Source organism: Triticum urartu, chromosome 3A (assembly GCF_056163025.1).
Source record: "Triticum urartu cultivar PI428250 chromosome 3A, HENAU_Tu73, whole genome shotgun sequence".
NCBI lineage: Eukaryota > Viridiplantae > Streptophyta > Magnoliopsida > Poales > Poaceae > Triticum > Triticum urartu.
In genome coordinates this window covers 351,048,958-351,069,514 of record NC_141875.1, presented here as the reverse complement: position 1 = coordinate 351,069,514, position 20,557 = coordinate 351,048,958, and positions in this window count along the sequence as shown.

Genomic DNA, 20,557 nt, shown 5'->3' with positions numbered 1-20,557 from the left:
TTAGGCTCGATACCACAACTCATAGATAGGCTCTTTGGCAATTTCTGAATAATAAAAACATATCAATTAATAAGTAGCCTCGCACATACTCTTGCAAATATATTTCTACTAAGTATAGATTTCTACACTATCAAAAGACACTGTACTACACATTTCTACTAAGCATGAATTCTACTATTAAGAATGGATTATCTACACTATTAATAATTCCTTGGATTCTACACTAATAAGCATGTCATCGTACTCTACAGTAAAGCATATCATCGACTAGATTCCACATAGCATATCATTGGACTCTACACTAATTAAGCATATCATCGGATTCGCTAAGCATATCATCGGATAATTTGCATTTGTAAGTATAACAATAAAGCATATATATATCATCAAATTACTACAGTTAGTATAACATACTATATCATGCCGATCAACTATGGTACTTGTCAGGCGGGTCACGAATGGCACCCTGACAAAGTCAACATGTGGCAGAATTATGTCCCATAGGTTGCACACCTCCTCCTCGCTCAGCCTCATTCTTTGATCATAGATGGCTTCATGAAGTGGGTCCTCATCATCTTCATCATCTTAATCATCTTCCTCCTTGTTGATATAAATGACAGCCAGCTTGGGTCTTTATGCTCTAAAGGAGAAGCTGATCAATTCACCACCAGTAACACCCATGCGGGCGAGGAAATGTACCCATCCATCTCCTCCAATCTGTGAAATATTGCGTCCTTTCTCGACCTCCATAGTGTAGGGCCCCCAGGAGCCTCAAAGGTCACAATGTCTCCTGTCAGCTTGTTGAATTTAAACCTCACATTGCATGGGACGATCTATGTAAAAAAAGCAAAATGACACAATGCATTAATGCCAACACTAAAAACAAAATAGTTGTTACAAGTTTCATATTCTTACCGCCGCATGACGAAAACTCGACTGGAAGTAGATGCCAAACAGCTTGCTAGTTGCAAGGCTGCTGGCGCACCTTGACTTGCACAGTCGACATGGTGGTGGTGGTGGTCGCGCCATTTTCCTAAAGAAATATGAGCAAAGATGAATGATCCACTTCACAAGAAAGAAAAACAATAACATAAAGCTAGCTAGCTAGAGAGCAACCTTTAGAGTTGCTAAGTGAGTGAGTAAGTATACTAAGTGATACAAATTAAAGGTGTCTCTGAATTATGAGAGAGACCCTTGCTGTAGCAAGAAAATATCTATCTAATTTGCACATTGATACGACTCCAACATATCTACTTTTCCAAACACTTTTGCCCTCGTTTTGGACTCTAACTTGCATGATTTGAATAGAACTAACCCGGACTGACGATGTTTTCAGCAGAATTGCCATGGTGTTATTTTTGTGTAGAAATAAAAGTTCTCGGAATGACCTGAAACTTCATGAAGAATACTTTTGGAATATATAAAAAATACTGCCAAAAGAATCAAGACCAGGGGCCCACACCCTGTCCACGAGGGTGGGGGGCGCACCCACCCCCCTAGGGAGCGCCCCCTGCCTCGTGGTCCCCCTGGTGCTCCACCGACCTCAACTCCAACTCTATATATTCATGTTCGGGGAGAAAAATATATGAGAGAAGGATTCATCACGTTTTACGATACGGAGCCGCCGCCAAGCCCTAATCTCTCTCGGGAGGGCTTATCTGGAGTCAGTTCGGGGCTTCGGAGAGGGGAATCCGTCGCCATCGTCATGGTTGAGTCGCGACACTACGGAAGCATGTCGATCCAAATCCCACTATGAATCCGGACTAGGTAGAATCCATGTTGAGTCGCGATCCAAATCATAGAATCCTGTACAAAACTGTACAATCCCGACTATGCTATGGACTATGTACGATTCTACTAATTTATCTAAGCCGTTTTTTAGTTGTAGTAGAATAGTATGCCATCATCCAAACCCATTTTCATATACCTCATGGACCTTTATTCCCATCCCAAGCCCAAACGCTCAGCCGCTGACACCTTTGATCTAGCTTTCAGAAACCCTAGATCGAAATTGAGGATCGGGCTTGTCGACAGATGGAATTGGTGTGAAAAGGAGGATGCTTCAAGACTGATCGGAGAAGGAGAGCAAGACCTTTGAAGGTTTAGCACTGCAGGTCAGATAGACTTTCACGCACTCTAAAAAGAACCTAAGTAAATTTCCTACATTGAAGGCTTCAACGTTCTACATATTTCCCTCTCATATATGTTCCACACATGCGAGCTAGACGGTAGGTTAGCCATAAAAAAAGTGGAATACAACTCGCATTTATGTGTAAGTTCTTTGCTCCATATTTATTGTCAAAGCTCTATAGAACCCATATAAATTTCTTGTGTGCATACAAAATATCCTATTTGAGTACATCTAGTAGAATCCTCTATTCCACGACTCGATTCTGTCTGAGGAAAATCGATCTGACTCCGAATCCCGACTCTGACTACCTTGCATCAACCTTCCTCCATCACCAATTTCATGATGCTCACCGCCGTGCGTGAGTAATTCCATCGTAGGCTTGCTGGACGGTGATGGGTTGGATGAGATTTACCATGTAATCAAGTTAGTTTTGTTAGGGTTTGATCCCTAGTATCCATTATGTTCTGAGATTGATGTTGCTATGACATTGCTATGCTTGATGCTTGTCACTAGGGCCCGAGTGCCATGATTTCAGATCTGAACCTATTATGTTTCCATGAATATATGTGAATTCTTGATCCTATCTTGCAAGTCTATAGTCACCTATTATGTGTTATGATCCGTTAACCCCGAAGTGACAATAATCGGGATACTTATCCTTGATGACCGTAGTTTGAGGACTTCATGTATTCACTAAGTGTTAATGCTTTGGTCCAGTACTCTATTAAAAGGAGGCCTTAATATCCCTTAGTTTCCAATAGGACCCTGCTGCCACGGGAGGGTAGGATAAAAGATGTCATGCAAGTTCTTTTCCATAAGCACGTATGATTATATTCAGAATACATGCCTACATTACATTGATGAACTGGAGCTAGTTCTGTGTCACCCTATGTTATCACTGTTGCATGCAGAATCGCATCCAACATAATTATCCATCACTGATCCATTGCCTATGATCTTTTCACGTATTGATCTTTGCTTAGTTACTTTTCTGTTGCTACTATTACAATCACTAAAAAAAATACTGTTACTTTTGCCACCGTTACCGTTACTTCCATATTACTTTGCTACTAAATAATTTGTTGCAGATATTAAGTCTTTCAGGTGCGGTTGAATTGGCAACTCAACTGTTAATACTTGAGAATATTCTTCGGCTCCCCTTGTGTCGAATCAATAAATTTGGGTTGAATACTCTACCCACGAAAACTGTTGCGATCCCCTATACTTGTGGGTTATCAAGACTATTTTCTGGCGCCTTTGTCGGGGAGCATAGCTCTATTCTTTGAGTCACTTGGGATTTATATCGCTGATCACTATGAAGAACTTGAAAGATAAAAGAACCAAGATTTTCCCTCAACTACAAGGGGAGTTAAGGAACTGTCATCTAGCTCTACACTTGATTCACCTTCTGTTTTGAGTAAACTTGCAACACCTACTCCTGCTATTCATTCTGATATGTCGCATGCTATTGATGATGCCACTTCTTCTATGCATGATACTTATGATGAAACTACTTCTATGCTTGATACTACCGTGCCATTAGGTGAATTTCTTGATGAACAACTTGCTAGGTCTAGAGAGAATGAAATTATTGAAACTGATAATATTGATGACAGTGATGATGAAGATTCTCCCCTAGATATGAATTGCCTGTTGTGCCTGAGGGTTATGTTATGGATGAAGAAACTGCTAGAGACTTTTTAGCTTGCAATGATAGATATGGTCTTAAGAAATTATTTGCTAAGCTTAAAGAAAAGTCTTTCAATGCTAGAATGAAACATGACCCTGCTTTTGCTACTTCACCTATCTGTATCTCTGATAAGGATTGTGATTTCTCTGTCGATCCTGAGTTAATTACTTTGGTTGAATCTGATCCTTTTTATGGCTATGAATATGAAACTGTTGTGGCACATCATACTAAATTAAATGACATAGCCACCCTGTTCACTAGTGATGAGAAAAATCCCTATTACTTTATCCTTAAGTTATTTGCATTCTCATTAAAGGGTGATGCTAAAACATGGTTTAATTCTCTTGATCCTGGTTGTGTGCGTAGTCCCCAGGATATGATTTATTACTTCTCTGCCAAATATTTCCCCGCTCATAAGAAACAAGCTGCCTTCAGGGAAATACATAATTTTGTGCAAATTGAAGAAGAGAATCCCCCACAAGCTTGGGGGAGGCTTCTCCAATTACTTAATGCTTTGCCTGATCATCCTCTCAAGAAAAATGAAATACTTGATATCTTTTAGAATGGACTAACCGATGCTTCCAGAGACCACCTGGATAGTTGTGCCAGTTGTGTTTTCAGGGAAAGAACGGTGGATCAAGCTGAATTGCTATTGAATAATATGTTGACTAATGAAAATGATTGGACACTTCCTGAACCAACTCCTAAGCCAACTCCGAAGAAAAGGGGTATTTTATTTCTTAGTCCTCAAGATATGCAAGAGGCAAAGAAATCTATGAAAGAAAAGGGTATTAAAGCTGAAGATGTTAAGAATTTACCACCTATTGAAGAAATACATGGTCTTGATAACCCGACATAGGTAGTGAAGGTAAATTCTCTCTATAGATTTGATGAAGGTGATATTCCTCGTAATAAGGCTGCTAGCCAATGCTTGGATGAGTTTGATAATTTTATTGTTAAACAAGAAAATTTCAATGCTTATGTTGGTAGACAATTGAAACGTAATGCTTATATGATTGAACACTTGAGTGATTATATGTCTAGAGTTAAAGGTGAACTTAAAATCATTAGTAAACATGCTTCTATGGTTACCACTCAAGTAGAACAAGTACTTAAAGCTCATAATGATTTGCTCAATGAATTAAATAATAAGGAAAATGATAATGCTGTTAGAGTTATGACTAGAGGGGTAAAATGACTCAGGAACCTTTGTATCCCGTGGGCCACACCAAGAGAATTGAACAAGATTCTTAGAGAACTAATATTGATGCACCTAGTTCTTCTAAGAAGAAGAAAAAGAAAAATGATAGGACTTTGCATGCTTCTAGTGAACCCGTTGTTGACACACATGAGAATCCCAATGATATTTATATTTCTGATGCTGAAACACAATCAGGTGATGAACATGAACCTAGTGATAATATTAATGATGATGTTCATGTTGATGGTCAACCTAGCAATGATAATAATGTAGAGATTGAACCTGTTGTTGATCTTGATAACCCACAATCAAAGAATCAACGTTATGATAAGAGACTTTGTTGCTAAGAAGCACGGTAAAGAAAGAGAACCATGGGTTCAGAAACCCATGCCTTTTCCTCCTAAACCATCCAAGAAAAAGGATGATGAGGATTTTGAGCGCTTTGCTGAAATGATTATACCTATCTTTTTGCGTATGCGTTTGACTGATATGCTTAAAATGAATCCTTATGCTAAGTATATGAAAGATAGTGTTACAAATAAGAGAAAGATACCGGAAGCTGAAATTTCCACCATGCTTGCTAATTATACTTTTAAGGGTGGAATACCAAAGAAACCTGGAGATCCAGGAGTACCAACTATACCATGCTCCATTAAAAGAAACTATGTTAAAACTGCTTTATGTGATCTCGGAGCCAGTGTTAGTGTTATGCCTCTCTCTTTATATCATAGACTTGATTTGAATAAGTTGACACCTACTGAAATATCTTTGCAAATGGCCAATAAATCAATTGCTATACCTGTCGGTATTTGTGAGGATGTGGATGTTGTGGTTGTAAACGTTACTATTTTAACGGACTTTGTTATTCTTGATATTCCCGAGGACGATGGTATGTCGATTATCCTTGGTAGACCCTTTTTGAATACTGAAGGGGTTGTTATTGATTGCAACAAAGGCAATGTCACTTTTCACGTTAACGGTAATGAGCATACGGTACACTTTCCAAAGAAACAACCTCAAGTCCACAATATCAATTCTATTGGAAAATTTTCAACAATTACTATTGGACGTTTTGAATTTCCTCTTCCTACTGCTAAGAAGAAATATGATATTCTTATTGTTGGGGACATGCATATCCCCGTTGAGGTAACCTAGTGTTATTCAAAAATTCTCCAGTTTCATGTTATTCGGAAAGAGTTTGTTAACAAGACTTGATCAACCTTGTTAGTGGATTCCTTTTGTTGAGCATGAGATGGATGAAGTTAGAAAGCACAACTTTCTGTATGCTCCTTTTACTTTCTGTTATATAGATTTAATAAAGCACAAAATAGTATTTTCTGTCTGTTTTCTGAATTATCCTTGCAATAAAAAATACCCCGAAAATAAAAGTTCTCCAAATGTCCTGAAAATTTTATATGATTTTTTCTAGAATATTTAAGAATTATTGGCACTGAGAACACACCAGGGGGACCCACCACCTGGACACGAGGATCCAGGGCGCGCCCACCCCCCTAGGGCACGCCCCCTGCCTTGTGGACCCCACGAGGGCCCCCTCCACTTATTCTTGCACCCACACACTTCGTATTCCTCCAGACAAAAATCCTCCACCAGCTCAAACCCGAGTTCTAGCTCATCTTGCTGCCATTTTTGATCTCCTTGCTCAAAGCTCCATTCACAAAACTGCTTTGGGGATTGTTCTTCGGTATGTGACTCCTCCAATGGTCCAATTAGTTTTCATTCTAGTGCTTTATTTATTGCAAATTTTTGCTGCTTAGGTAACCCTATTTTTGAGCTTTCATGCCAAATTTCTATGGTCAAAAGTAGTTCTAATGCATGATATGGCCTCTAGGCACTTGCAGGAATAGTTGCTATCAATCCCGTTGAGTTTGGTTCACTTTTATTTTGAGTCACTAAAAATTTCAGAATTTTTCACAGGAAGAAATATGTTTAGGAAAATGTATCAAGGTGGTTCCCCAAAGAAGAAAGGACCCAGGCTCGCGAGACGTGAGACGGACTATGAACTACCAACAGAAGCTCAAGTGCGGCCTTGTGAATGGCTGTCAGAAGGTTTTATGGTGCAAGCAGGAATTAAGGAGGAATTTGACGCGTATGTGCGTAATGCTGAACTTGAGGGCTTCGTGTCAGATAAGTGGCCCCAATATTATCACCTAACTGATTCCTTTGTGAGAAGGTCTAAATTTACATCATCACGCAATTCTCACACTATCCCATTTTATCTGTATGATAGATCTTATACCATGGACTTAGAAGATTTTAATACTGCTTGTAAACTCCCGCAGTCGGGTAATGTTAGTGAACCTCGCAAATCTGAATTTAAAGAATTTCTTGCTAGTATCACTGTGGGGGAGTCTAGAGAAATAACACAAGCTACCATATGGAGCATTCATTTTCCTGCCATACATTATTTTGATCTCTTTATAGGTAGATGCATTAATGGTAAGGATGAGGCATGTCACATATGTGTTCCCGATCTTAGTGTTCTCAAGAGTGCTGTATTAGGAGATAAACAATACAACTTGGGGGCCATTGTTGCACGTAGGCTGCATCATAACAGTATTAGTGGAGATTTGTTCGGTGGAATTTATGCAACCCGTTTAGCTCATTTTCTTGAGGTACCCGTACATGAAAATGATATTGAGTTACCTCCTGCTTATCTAGATTATAATGCTATGGTTCACCATCATTTTGTTGAGAGGAATGAACAAATCCTCCAGTACCGACTATTCTTTGATAGACGGCGCACCGTCCATGTTGCTCTCCCTGCTCTTGCTCTCTTTGACTTTCAGGCAAAAAGGAGATATGTTATAACCAGGGAGGAGGCGAACGAGTATGAGAGGAGGACGGAGGCAGCTCGCCTCCAAGCTGCAGCTCTTCAGGCAGTAGCTGCTGCATCTCAGTACGACCCCAGCTTCAACTTCGTATATCCACCAGGCCATCCATGGGCATAGACCAACTTAGTCCAAAAGCCTAAGCTTGGGGAGTATGTATTTCTCACCAACATTACATTCATGTCCACACACTCATGCCACTTGTCGGTGCTCTTACTTTTTCATTGTATCATCCATGCTAGTTCATTTTCTGTTTTAAGCTTTCTTCTTGTGTGTTTGAAAAACCTTAAAAAACCAAAAAAATAGCTGTAGCTTTTAGCTAGTTTACTTTCCATGCCTGTAGTAGTAGTAATTAAAAGAAAACACAAAAAGATTTCTCGTTCTTCTTTTTCTTGTTGGGAGCTTTCCCGTGTAAATAGTTTTGTTTCTTTTCTTTTCTTTGGGGGTTGAGAGGAGAAGACCATGATGAAAATGTTGAGTGGCTCTTATATGCATTGTTGTTGATCTAACCAAGAGCCCATATTACCTTGTCTTCTCCCTTGTATTGAATGCTCGCAGATTCCAGCTTAGTCCAATGCACGTGCACTATTATTATTATCCACACCGTTCGATCGTGCGAGTGAAAGGCAATAATGACGATATATGATGAACTGATTGAGATGAGAAAAGCTGGTATGAACTCGACCTATCTTGTTTTTGTAAATATGATTAGTTCATTGTTCCTGATTCAACCTATTATGAATGAAACATGTTTACAATGACAATTGAGATTATAGTTGCTCATGCCATGCTTAATTAGCTAGGAGTTTATAATGGTTTACCTTGCGTGCCAACATGCTATTAAAATGGTTGTGATGTGGTATGATAGGGTGGTATCCTCCTTTGAATGATTCGAGTGGATTGACTTGGCACATGTTCACGCATGTAGTTGAAACACAATCAACATAGCCTCCATGATATTTGTGTTCATGGTGGATTATATCCTACTGATGCTTGCATCAGTGTTGATTAATTTTAATGCATGTTCATGACTATTATCGCTCTCTAGCTGGTCACTTCCCAGTCTCTTTCTAGCCTTCACTTGTACTAAGAGGGAATACTGCTTGTGCATCCACTTTCATAAACCCCAAAAGTTAATCCATATGAGTCCACCATACCTTCCTATATGCGGTATCTACTTGCCATTCCAAGTAAATTTGTATGTGCCAAACTCTAAACCTTCAAATGAAATTATGTTTTGTATGCTCGAATAGCTCATGTATCAACTAGGGTTGTCCATATCTTCCATGCTAGGCGGGTTATTCTCAAGAGGAGTGGACTCTGCTCCTCATTCATGAGAAAATGGCTGGTAACCGGGATGCCCAGCCCCATGCTCAAATCAAATCAAAATAATTGCAAACCAAACTCCCCCAGGATTGTTGTTAGTTGGAGGCACTCGTTGTTTTAGACAAGCCATGGATTGAAGTTTGTTGGTGGTAGGGGGAGTATAAACTTTACCATTCTGTTTGGGAACCGCCTATAATGTGTGTAGCATGGAAGATATCGAGATCTCTTGGTTGTTATGTTGACAATGAAAGTATACCGCTCAAAATATCATTGTTAAAGAAATCGGTAACTGGTAGCTGCTCGGCCAGCTTGGGAGTATCCACTAATTGGTGAATCGGCCTATTGACTAGATTAATCGGTCGACCATTAATCCATAAATTAAATAGGAACCTGCTAGCATATATCTTGTTCTTACGTATTATACCATATTCTCTTGCTCTCAGCTATGTAGTATACCAAAATATGCTACCATTTGGTCGAACCCTAGCAACTGAGGAGTGTGAGAGGAATTGGAGCGGTTATGGGCCAAAATTTTGGGCTTTGTTTGCCCAAAAGTTAATGGGCCAAAAAATTATATGGACTAACAACCAATTAGTCATCTGACAGAATTATTAATCAGCACGGTAAGTTAATACGACGAATAGGTGCTATTCGATTCGGCCACACTACGAGTAGTGATTAACTGTCCCATTAACTGATTAATCGGACGAATTCTTGAACAGTGCAAAATATTATCTATCTCTATTTCAAAAATCTAGCTCTAGCACCTCTACAAATCCCTGCTTCCCTCTAAGAAGGGCCTATCTATTTACTTTTATGTTGAGTCATCACCCTCTTATTAAAAAGAACCATTTGGAGAGCATCACTGTCATTTATATGCATTACTATTAGTTTATATTGAGTATGGCTGGATCTCTTTTACCATGAATTACAATGTTTAGTCAGTCCTTGATCTCAGAAAGGGCTAGCGAGATACCATTTTGTTATATCATATTATGATTGTTTTGAGAAAGTGCTGTCATCCAAGATTTATTATTATTGCTCGCTAGTTGATTATGCCATTGATATGGTAAAAATGAGACCTAAATGTTATTGTGAATATGGTTAGTTTATAATCTTTGCTGAAAACTTGAATGTTGGCTTTACATATTTACAACAACAAGAGCAAACAGAGTTTGTAAAAGTTTTTCTTTATCACTTTCAGTTTATCAACTGAATTGCTTGAGGACAAGCAAAGGTTTAATATTGGGGGAGTTGATACATCTCCAACGTATCTACTTTTCCAAACACTTTTGCCCTTGTTTTGGACACTAACTTGCATGATTTGAATAGAACTAACCCGGACTGACACTGCTTTCAGCAGAATTGCCATGGTGTTATTTTTGTGCAAAAATAAAAGTTCTCGGAATGACCTGAAACTTCATGGAGAATATTTTTGGAATATATAAAAAATACTAGCGAAAGAATCAAGACTAGGGGACCCACACCGTGTCCACGAGGGTGGGGGACGCGCGCCCCTGCCTCGTGGGCCCCCTGGTGCTCCACCGACCTAAACTCCAACTCTATATATTCATGTTCGGGGAGAAAAAAATATGAGAGGAGGATTCATCGCGTTTTAAGATACGGAGCTGCCTCCAAGCCCTAATCTCTCTCGGGGAGGGCTGGTCTGGAGTCCGTTCGGGGCTTCGGAGAGGGGAATCCATTGCCATCATCATCATCAACCTTCCTCCATCACCAATTTCATGATGCTCACCGCTGTGCATGAGTAATTCCATCGTAGGCTTGCTAGACGGTGATGGGTTGGATGAAATTTACCATGTAATCAAGTTAGTTTTGTTAGGGTTTGATCCCTAGTATCCATTATGTTCTGAGATTGATGTTGCTACGACTTTGCTATACTTAATGCTTCTCACTAGGGCCCAAGCACCATGATTTTAGATCTAAACCTATTATGTTTCCATGAAAATATGTGAGTTCTTGATCCTATCTTGCAAGTCTATAGTCACCTATTATGTGTTATGATCTGTTAACCCCGAAGTGACAATAATTGGGATACTTACCGGTGGTGACCGTAGTTTGAGGAGTTCATGTATTCACTAAGTGTTAATGCTTTAGTCCAGTACTATATTAAAAGGAGGGCTTAATATCCCTTAGTTTCCAATAGGACCCCGTTGCCATGGGAGGGTAGGAGAAAACATGGCATGCAAGTTCTTTTCCATAAGCACGTATGACTATATTCGGAATACATGCCTACATTACATTGATGAACTGGAGCTAGTTCTGTGTCTGTGACGGCCGGATAATTAAGCTACAGTAATCCCCTGCTATTGATGGCACGTCACCTCGGTTGCTGTTGCTAATCGCGCATTACTTCAAAACAATTAAAATTCTAATTTGAATTATTGGCAAACAAAAAAAGTTTTCAAACAATAAAACTAATATGTTCACACTATTCTATAAATTCCCCTAATCATTGCCATGATGGTACCAACTTCATTTGGCTCACAGGTAAATCCCTAGGAAATTAATAAGTGGTCCAACAGCAAATAAATTAGCCATTTCAAAATAAATGGGTGTTTATGTATTTACAAACCACTTGAAATCGTGTGTGCTAGCTCAAAACATTGCCTATTATTTATGTGACAAGTTTTGTGTTCAACAAAACTTATTTGGATTAAATTAAAATACAAAACGGTGGAGAAAATACAAAACAGAAAATTAGAAGAAGGAACAGGGGCTAAGTGCACACTGTACACTACAGGCCCAGTGCTATAGTGCACAGCCCAGCCCACCATAGGCCTTTCCTCTTTCTCCTGTATAGAGGAGAAGGCAGAGGCCATGGCGTGGCGGCCATCCCACGGCGCCACGGCCGGATGACCGACACCTGCTCCTCTCGGGTGCCCTAGAGAGGATAAGGAGGACACCCATGACCCCCTGCCGAACCCTAGCCACTTCCCCTCTTCTACACCGTCCCCCACGCTCGATCCCGATCTCGACCGTCTGCATCCATGGCCGCGCCGCGTCGATCCGGCAGCTACCGGCCTCCCCTCGTCGCGCGAAGATGACTGGGAGCTCCGTCGTGGTCGGCTCCATCACCACGCCGAAGGGCTCGAGCTAGAATGGCCCGTAGCCTCGACATCGTCCTCATCTTCGCCCACGGTCGCCGCATCGCGCCATCGTTTGCCACCCCAACGGACCACCCCGGCTTCCTTGACCATGTCCACGAGCCTCCCCGTGAGCTTCTCTGTCGATTCACCTACTTTCCTCCCCTCGATCCGTGCCCCTACGTGTCAAACACCGCCATGGCCGGAGCTCTGCTTCCATGTACGCGTACGTGCTGTTCTTGGCTGTTGCTCCCTGCTCCTGTAGCCTGCTGCTCCATGCATTGTTGTGCTGCTGCTGTTGCGCTACACTGTCGCTGCTGCCGCCGCTTGCCTGGCGCCCTACTGCGCGTGTGCCGGCCGCAGCCTCGCCGCGCCCGCCTGCGCCGCTGCCCGTCGCCTCCCTGAAACCCCGGCCGCTCGAGCTACTGGCCGTATCCGCTATGTGCTTGTGCGTGTATGCACAGCCACCATGAGGCCGGCTGGGTTCTGTCCACTAAGGCCGGCCCCGTTCTAATTTGCTAGTAGAAATTAGGTTTGTTAGGTGTTAATTAGCCTAATGGCACAATGACAGTGGGCCCCCATCTAAATAACCTTTTAATTTAACTATAGTCAATGACATGTGGGATCCACAACACTGTTCACGTTTGACTCCAGTCAACACTTTGACTATTGACTGCTAAGTCAGCTCCCAGGTGTCCCACTGTCAGCCTCTCAGCCTATGTGGCTGGGTACAATAGTGGGTACACATAGAAAAATCCCCTTTTCATTTCGAATTAATAATAAATTCCAAATATTGTTTTAAACTTTGTAAATTCATATAAAAGAATTCGTAGCTCGGATGAAAAAACTTTGTACATGAAAGTTACTCAGAACGACGAGACGAATTCGGATACGCAGCCCGTTCGTCCGCCACGCGTCCCTAGCATAGTGAACCTGCAACATTTCACCTCCGGTTCATCTATCCGAAAACGCGGAACCCTGGGGATACTTTCCCGGATGTTTCCCCCCTTCGCCGATATCACCTATCCCTGCGTTAGGTCACCCCTAGCAACGTATTGCCGCGTCTTGCTTTGTGTTACATTTGATTGCTCTGTTATTTATTTTGTTCCCCCTCCGTTACTTCTTTCCGGTAGACTACGAGACTGACGCTGCTGCTGCTACCCAGTACGACTACGGAGTTGACGACCCCTCTCTCTTGCCAGAGCAACGAGGCAAGCCCCCCCCCCTTGATCACCAGATATCGCCTACTCTCTTCTATACTGCTTGCATTAGAGTAGTGTAGCATGATACTGCTTTCCGTTATTCCTATCCTGATGCATAGCCTGTCCTTGTTACTACTGTTGTTACCTTTACCTGCAATCCTACATGCCTAGTATAGGATGCTAGTGTTCCATCAGTGGCCCTACACTCTTGTCCATCTTCCATGCTATACTACTGGGCCGTGATCACTTCGGGAGGTGATCACGGGCATATGCTATATACTTTACACTGTTACATTACCTATGGTACTGTTCGGAGATGGGGGCTGAAGGGACAGGTGGTTCCACCCAGGTAGTGGTGGGCCTGGGTTCCCGACGGCCCCCGACTGTTACCTTGTGGCGAAGCGACAGGGCAGGTTGAGACCACCTAGGAGAGAGGTGACCTGGCCCTGGTCGGCGTTCGCGGACACTTAACACGCTTAACGAGATCTGGGTATTTGATCTGAGTCTGGCCATTTGGTCTATACGCACTAACCATCTACGCGGGAGTAGTTATGGGTATCCCAGCGTCGTGGTATCAGCCGAAGCCTTCGTGACGTCAGCGACTGAGTGGCGCGCGCCGGATTGGACCGTAAGCCTGCTCTTGTATTAAGGGGGCTAGTTCTGCTTCCGGCCGTGTTCGCAACGTGCAGGTGTGCAAAGGGCGATGGGCCCAGACCCCTGCGCCATAGGATTTAGACCGGCGTGCTGACCTCTCTGTTGTGCCTAGGTAGGGCTGCGACGTGTTGATCTTCCGAGGCCGGGCATGACCCAGGAAAGTGTGTTCGGCCAAATGGGATCGAGCGTGTTGGGGTATGTGGTGCACCCCTGCAGGGAAGTTAATCTATTCGAATAGCCGTGATCTTCGGTAACAGGACGACTTGGAGTTGTACCTTGACCTTATGACAACTAGAACCGGATACTTAATAAAACACACCCTTCCAAGTACCAGATACAACCGGTGATCGCTCTCTCACAGGGCGACGAGGGGAGGATCATCGGTTAGGATTATGCTATGCGATGCTACTTGGAGGACTTCAGTCTAATCTCTTCTACATGCTGCAAGACGGAGGCTGCCAGAAGCGTAGTCTTCGAAAGGACTAGCTATCCCCCCTTATTCCGGCTTTCTGCAGTTCAGTCCACATATGATACCCTTATTCCATTTGATACCAATGCATACATATGTAGTGTAGCTCCTTGCTTGCGAGTACTTTGGATGAGTACTCACGGTTGCTTTCTCCCTCCTTTCCCCCTATCCCTTCTACCTGGTTGTCGCAACCAGATGTTGGAGCCCAGGATCCAGACGTCACCGTCGACGATGACTCCTACTGCACCGGAGGTGCCTACTACTACGTGCTGCCCGCTGACGACGACCAGGAGTAAGTTAGGAGGATCCCAGGCAGGAGGCATGCGTCTCTTTCGATCTGTATCCCAGTTTGTGCTAGCCTTCTTAAGGCAGACTTGTTTAACTTATGTCTGTACTCAGATATTGTTGCTTCCGCTGACTTGTCTATGATCGAGCTCTTGTATTCGAGCCTTCGAGGCCCCTGGCTTGTAATATGATGCTTGTATGACTTATTTTATTTGTAGAGTTGTGTTGTGATATCTTTCCATGAGTCCCTGATCTTGATCGTACGCGTTTGCGTGTATGATTAGTGTACGATTAAATCGGGGGCGTCACAAGTTGGTATCAGAGCCGACTGCCTGTAGGAATCCCCCTTCCATACTCCTTGGCCGAAGTCGAGTCTAGACCTTGCAAAACTTTTACTAACATGGCTGTGCGGCCCATGGGCCCACGTCGCCATTGGGTGGTATTAGGATCTTTTACTTCTCGATCTTTACTCTGGGATTCTGAACTCTCTTCTATTCGGGTTAAACGATTTTTACTAAAATCTAACTTTAGGTTCTCGAAAATACTTTCTCCCGGAGAGCCCCTTCAGTCCAGATGATCGCTGGCTGCACTAGAAGATTTCGAAGATACTCTCCGATATTCTCTCGAGACCTTGTGTCCGTTGCTTTTGCAATTCCCTTCCACCGAAATATCCCTATGGATAAATACTTACACCTGTCGTTCTTACTTTTATTCCCAGTTGATCTTGTTATTACAAGATAACCCAAAATTCTCTATAATGTTTCGAGTATACTTTATGCCCACTGCCTTGCAGTTCCTTGCCACCTGAATACCCCTACGGATAATTCTCGCACTTATCGAGTATCCGCTCATCCCCCAGTTGTTCATGTGTTTCACAATGGTCATCGAAATACTATTCGATCCTCCAAAATCCTTAGTAGCTTATTGCTCTGCAATACTTGTCTGCTTGCATGATGGATGCTTTCCATATGTCTGGCAATATTCGTTAGTATCCTTAGACACCGTCATTTTGATACCTTTGATTCAACATGAGTGCGAATGCACGCAATCATCAGTTGATCCTTCTAAATTATCTTTCTGGCTCAGACATCATTTTAAACATGAGCTGGTTCTCAACAAATCCAATTGCCGTTGATTGTACCCCTAAGGCTATTCAACTTATCCATCCCTAATCAGAACATTGCTTCTGATCCCTTGAATTGAAAATCATAATTCCTTTGCATTTGTGCTCTGGATTAGTCAGTTGTTTCCATAATCCAATGCCTTTGCATTGTTACTTCCTCTGGTTGTGTGCCAATGCACACGTCGGCTCTGTTATGGACCGGCAGATCCTTTAATGGATTTTATCCGACAACGTCCTTCATATTCAATAACCTTGTGAGCCTTCCCTCGGATACATAATGCCTTTGGTAAATGGTATCATCTACTTTCTCAACCTTGCTCTACTTTCGAGCTTGTAATATTTACTCTTGAAACTTGTGGTATATGTTTCTAAGAAGCCCCTATGGGTTGAACATATGCCTTCTCTAAACTGTGTGAACTCGAAAGCTTTCGCGAGTCATACACCTCTGGTATTTTGCCAGATAAAATTTCAAACACTACAACTTCTTCGAAAGTGAGAAGTGAATGAAAGGTTATGCATTGGAGAAGTGGGAGTCGACCTTGAACTTTGTGTTCATGCCCATGGACACGATGTAGATCTTATCATTAAAGCTTCTCTTAAATTAAATTATTCCTTTGGTATAAGTTCATCTTATATCCGGGATCTGGCCTTTTGCAATCGTGGTTCCGACCATGTTCTCTTTTAAATACCATTTCGCGTGCAAGTTTAAGCGCTTGTCTTCTGTAGAGCAATACCCCAGTCCAACCTCTACTTTGATTTGTCATCGAGTATTACCCCTCTGGTATCTCGAGATTATCACGGAACTGCATAACTTCTTATGAGTTCTTCTTCAAGTATTATTTGACTTTCGTTGCATCATCATTTGACTTGATGTCATCGCCGACCGATTACATCTTCATGAAATCTCTCGACAAATGTGTCGTGGTCATCATCAACCTCCTGAGCTCTTCCAAGATATATATCGAATTCTTGATTAGATATACCATCCTCGCCCCTCAATGGTTTGTGTTATCCCCGACCACTTTATTGCCTTCCGTTAAACACAAAATCATTCGTGTTTTGTGTTATACCTTGAGATCCTTGCTATCCAACATTTGCTCTTCTTTACCTTGGAATATTACCACCTTTTATGTCAAGAATGTCGTGGTAATTTTACCACCTCTTGAGAATTCTTGATATAGTAATATCTCTCGCCTTTTGCGTTCATTTCTTGGTCTCCGTGTTAATTCTAACCGGAATACCGACAAATGGTCTGTGATGTGTAAATTCTAAACTTCTAGCAACCCTATTTGCTTTGAAGTTATTGGTCTACAGTTCCATTCTAAGTCTATTGCTTATTGAATCATCATTCGAACATTGATCGTGCTACCTAGTCTAGATTCCTGGGTGCACCCTTCTATCATTGTTCAGTTGTGTATGTTTCCCTCGAGCATACATCATTATATCATTTGATCCGACAAATGATATTTCCTTGTTCACATAATTGTGGAAATCAAATCCTTTGGAAATCTCAATGATTTGTTGCTGAGCCTATCAGCCACCTCATCCTCTCCTTGGTTTAATGATGAACTCCTGTTGCGGAACTCGCTTCCATAGTTCAATTCCCGAGAATCTTAAAATGTCATCTTGACAATTTGTGTTGCACTTTCTTCTCATGTATCCTGAAATCTGAGTTATCCTAACACCATTCAGATCTGAATCTCAGTCAGATATGATGGTTGGAACATATTTCCAAGAGTTATAACATTGGTCTTTATGTGACCCAGTAAGGTGATGTCGTGCCTAGCACACCTGTCCCGAGGACCTATCATTATAGTTTCCTTTTTAACAAGGTTAACCATTCTTCCATGAGGAAATTGTAAGACTTATTCTACAAGTTATTCCTGATGGATCCTTTGTGTTTCCAAAGTCTGATCTTCACAGGATGACCATGTCAATGCTATCTCGAAGCATGTCTATGGTACTCTGAATTTCAACAAGAACATTTGAAGCCCAATGCTAAATGTTTCCTGCTCTATTATCCAAACACCGTTGTATGGATAATGTCATGAAAATCTCTCTCCCCTACCTAAAGAGTTTTCTACGTTATATCCTGTCATGGATATCATGCTTAGCTTGTCCTTGAGAAGGATATACCCTTGAAATGTGTTGAAATATGTGTTTAAACACATTTTTCTTTCCATTGTTCTGATTAAATAGGATAGACACTTTTCCCTTTCCATTGGTTTGTTTAAACCCTTTCTATGATCTATAAGATATAAGCAGTAACAATTCCCTGCTTGTGCAAACACCTTGGTGTACAACTCTGTCAGTAAGACCCTGTTACTTTTGTTGATGACATTCGGTAGCCACCGATGGACGAGAACTTTGCCTAATGGTCTACCTCGTTCAACGAGTAGGAAAATGGTTCTCTTCGTCCCTCGCCCTTGGTATCGACATTGTTGCCAACATAACTGATACTACCCTCTGACATGTCTTGCTATCATGACCATGCAAGATATCAATGCTTCCTACTTTTAATCCACATGGTGGGCCCATAACCCACAGTTCCACAGGATCGAAACCTGACTCTCCTATACACCCCTGGTTTCCAAAGTTAATTCCTCGCACTTAGCCTCATATGTGATTCACGAGCCACCTTCCGAGAGATCATCAATTCTGGTATCAGACACAATACTTATTCCCATTGCTTTGAACCCCCTTTCACGCCCTGTTTCAGGCATCGAACGATTGCCTGCCCGCTCAATACTTCCCATGATACCTCCTTACTTTGCTCTCGATATTTTCATAAGTTTCAATTCAAGAGTTACCTCCGCCACCTCCCTCGATGTTATCGACCAGATAGTCGACCTTGCAGAGGTCTGTTCTCCCGGAATGCCCACCCTTTATTCTTTCATAAGTGCGATGGAGTTCCTGAAGAAAGGACGCCAACTTCATCATGATGACCTAAAGTAGAGAAATGAAGACATCAATATATTGGACTGGCCTCTTCGAGAAGAGCAAGCCAGGATGAGAAGACCTGCTAGATTCGTTACCAAACCTCCCCCCTTTCACTACCTCTTAAATCTCGGGACGAGATTTCTTGTAGTGGAGGAGAATTGTGACGGCCGGATAATTAAGCTACAGTAATCCCCTGCTATTGATGGCACGTCACCTCGGTTGCTGTTGCTAATTGCGCATTACTTCAAAACAATTAAAATTCTAATTTGAATTATTGGCAAACAAAAAAGTTTTCAAACAATAAAACTAATATGTTCACACTATTCTATAAATTCCCCTAATCATTGCCATGATGGTACCAACTTCATTTGGCTCACAGGTAAATCCCTAGGAAATAAATAAGTGGTCCAACAGCAAATAAATTAGCCATTTCAAAATAAATGGGTGTTTATGTATTTACAAACCACTTGAAATCGTGTGTGCTAGCTCAAAACATTGCCTATTATTTATGTGACAAGTTTTGTGTTCAACAAAACTTATTTGGATTAAATTAAAATACAAAGCGGTGGAGAAAATACAAAACAGAAAATTAGAAGAAGGAACAGGGGCTAAGTGCACACTGTACACTACAGGCCCAGTGCTATAGTGCACAGCCCAGCCCACCATAGGCCTTTCCTCTTTCTCCTGTACAGAGGAGAAGGCAGAGGCCATGGCGTGGCGGCCATCCCACGGCGCCACGGCCGGATGACCGACACCTGCTCCTCTCGGGTGCCCTAGAGAGGATAAGGAGGACACCCATGACCCCCTGCCGAACCCTAGCCACTTCCCCTCTTCTACATCGTCCCCCACGCTCGATCCCGATCTCGACCGTCTGCATCCATGGCCGCGCCGCGTCGATCCGGCAGCTACCGGCCTCCCCTCGTCGCGCGAAGATGACTGGGAGCTCCGTCGTGGTCGGCTCCATCACCACGCCGAAGGGCTCGAGCTAGAATGGCCCGTAGCCTCGACATCGTCCTCATCTTCGCCCACGGTCGCCGCATCGCGCCATCGTTTGCCACCCCAACGGACCACCCCGGCTTCCTTGACCATGTCCACGAGCCTCCCCGTGAGCTTCTCTGTCGATTCACCTACTTTCCTCCCCTCGATCCGTGCCCCTACGTGTCAAACACCGCCATGGCCGGAGCTCTGCTTCCATGTACGCGTACGTGCTGTTCTTGGCTGTTGCTCCCTGCTCCTGTAGCCTGCTGCTCCATGCATTGTTGTGCTGCTGCTGTTGCGCTACACTGTCGCTGCTGCCGCCGCTTGCCTGGCGCCCTACTGCGCGTGTGCCGGCCGCAGCCTCGCCGCGCCCGCCTGCGCCGCTGCCCGTCGCCTCCCTGAAACCCCGGCCGCTCGAGCTACTGGCCGTAGCCGCTATGTGCTTGTGCGTGTATGCACAGCCACCATGAGGCCGGCTGGGTTCTGTCCACTAAGGCCGGCCCCGTTCTAATTTGCTAGTAGAAATTAGGTTTGTTAGGTGTTAATTAGCCTAATGGCACAATGACAGTGGGCCCCCATCTAAATAACCTTTTAATTTAACTATA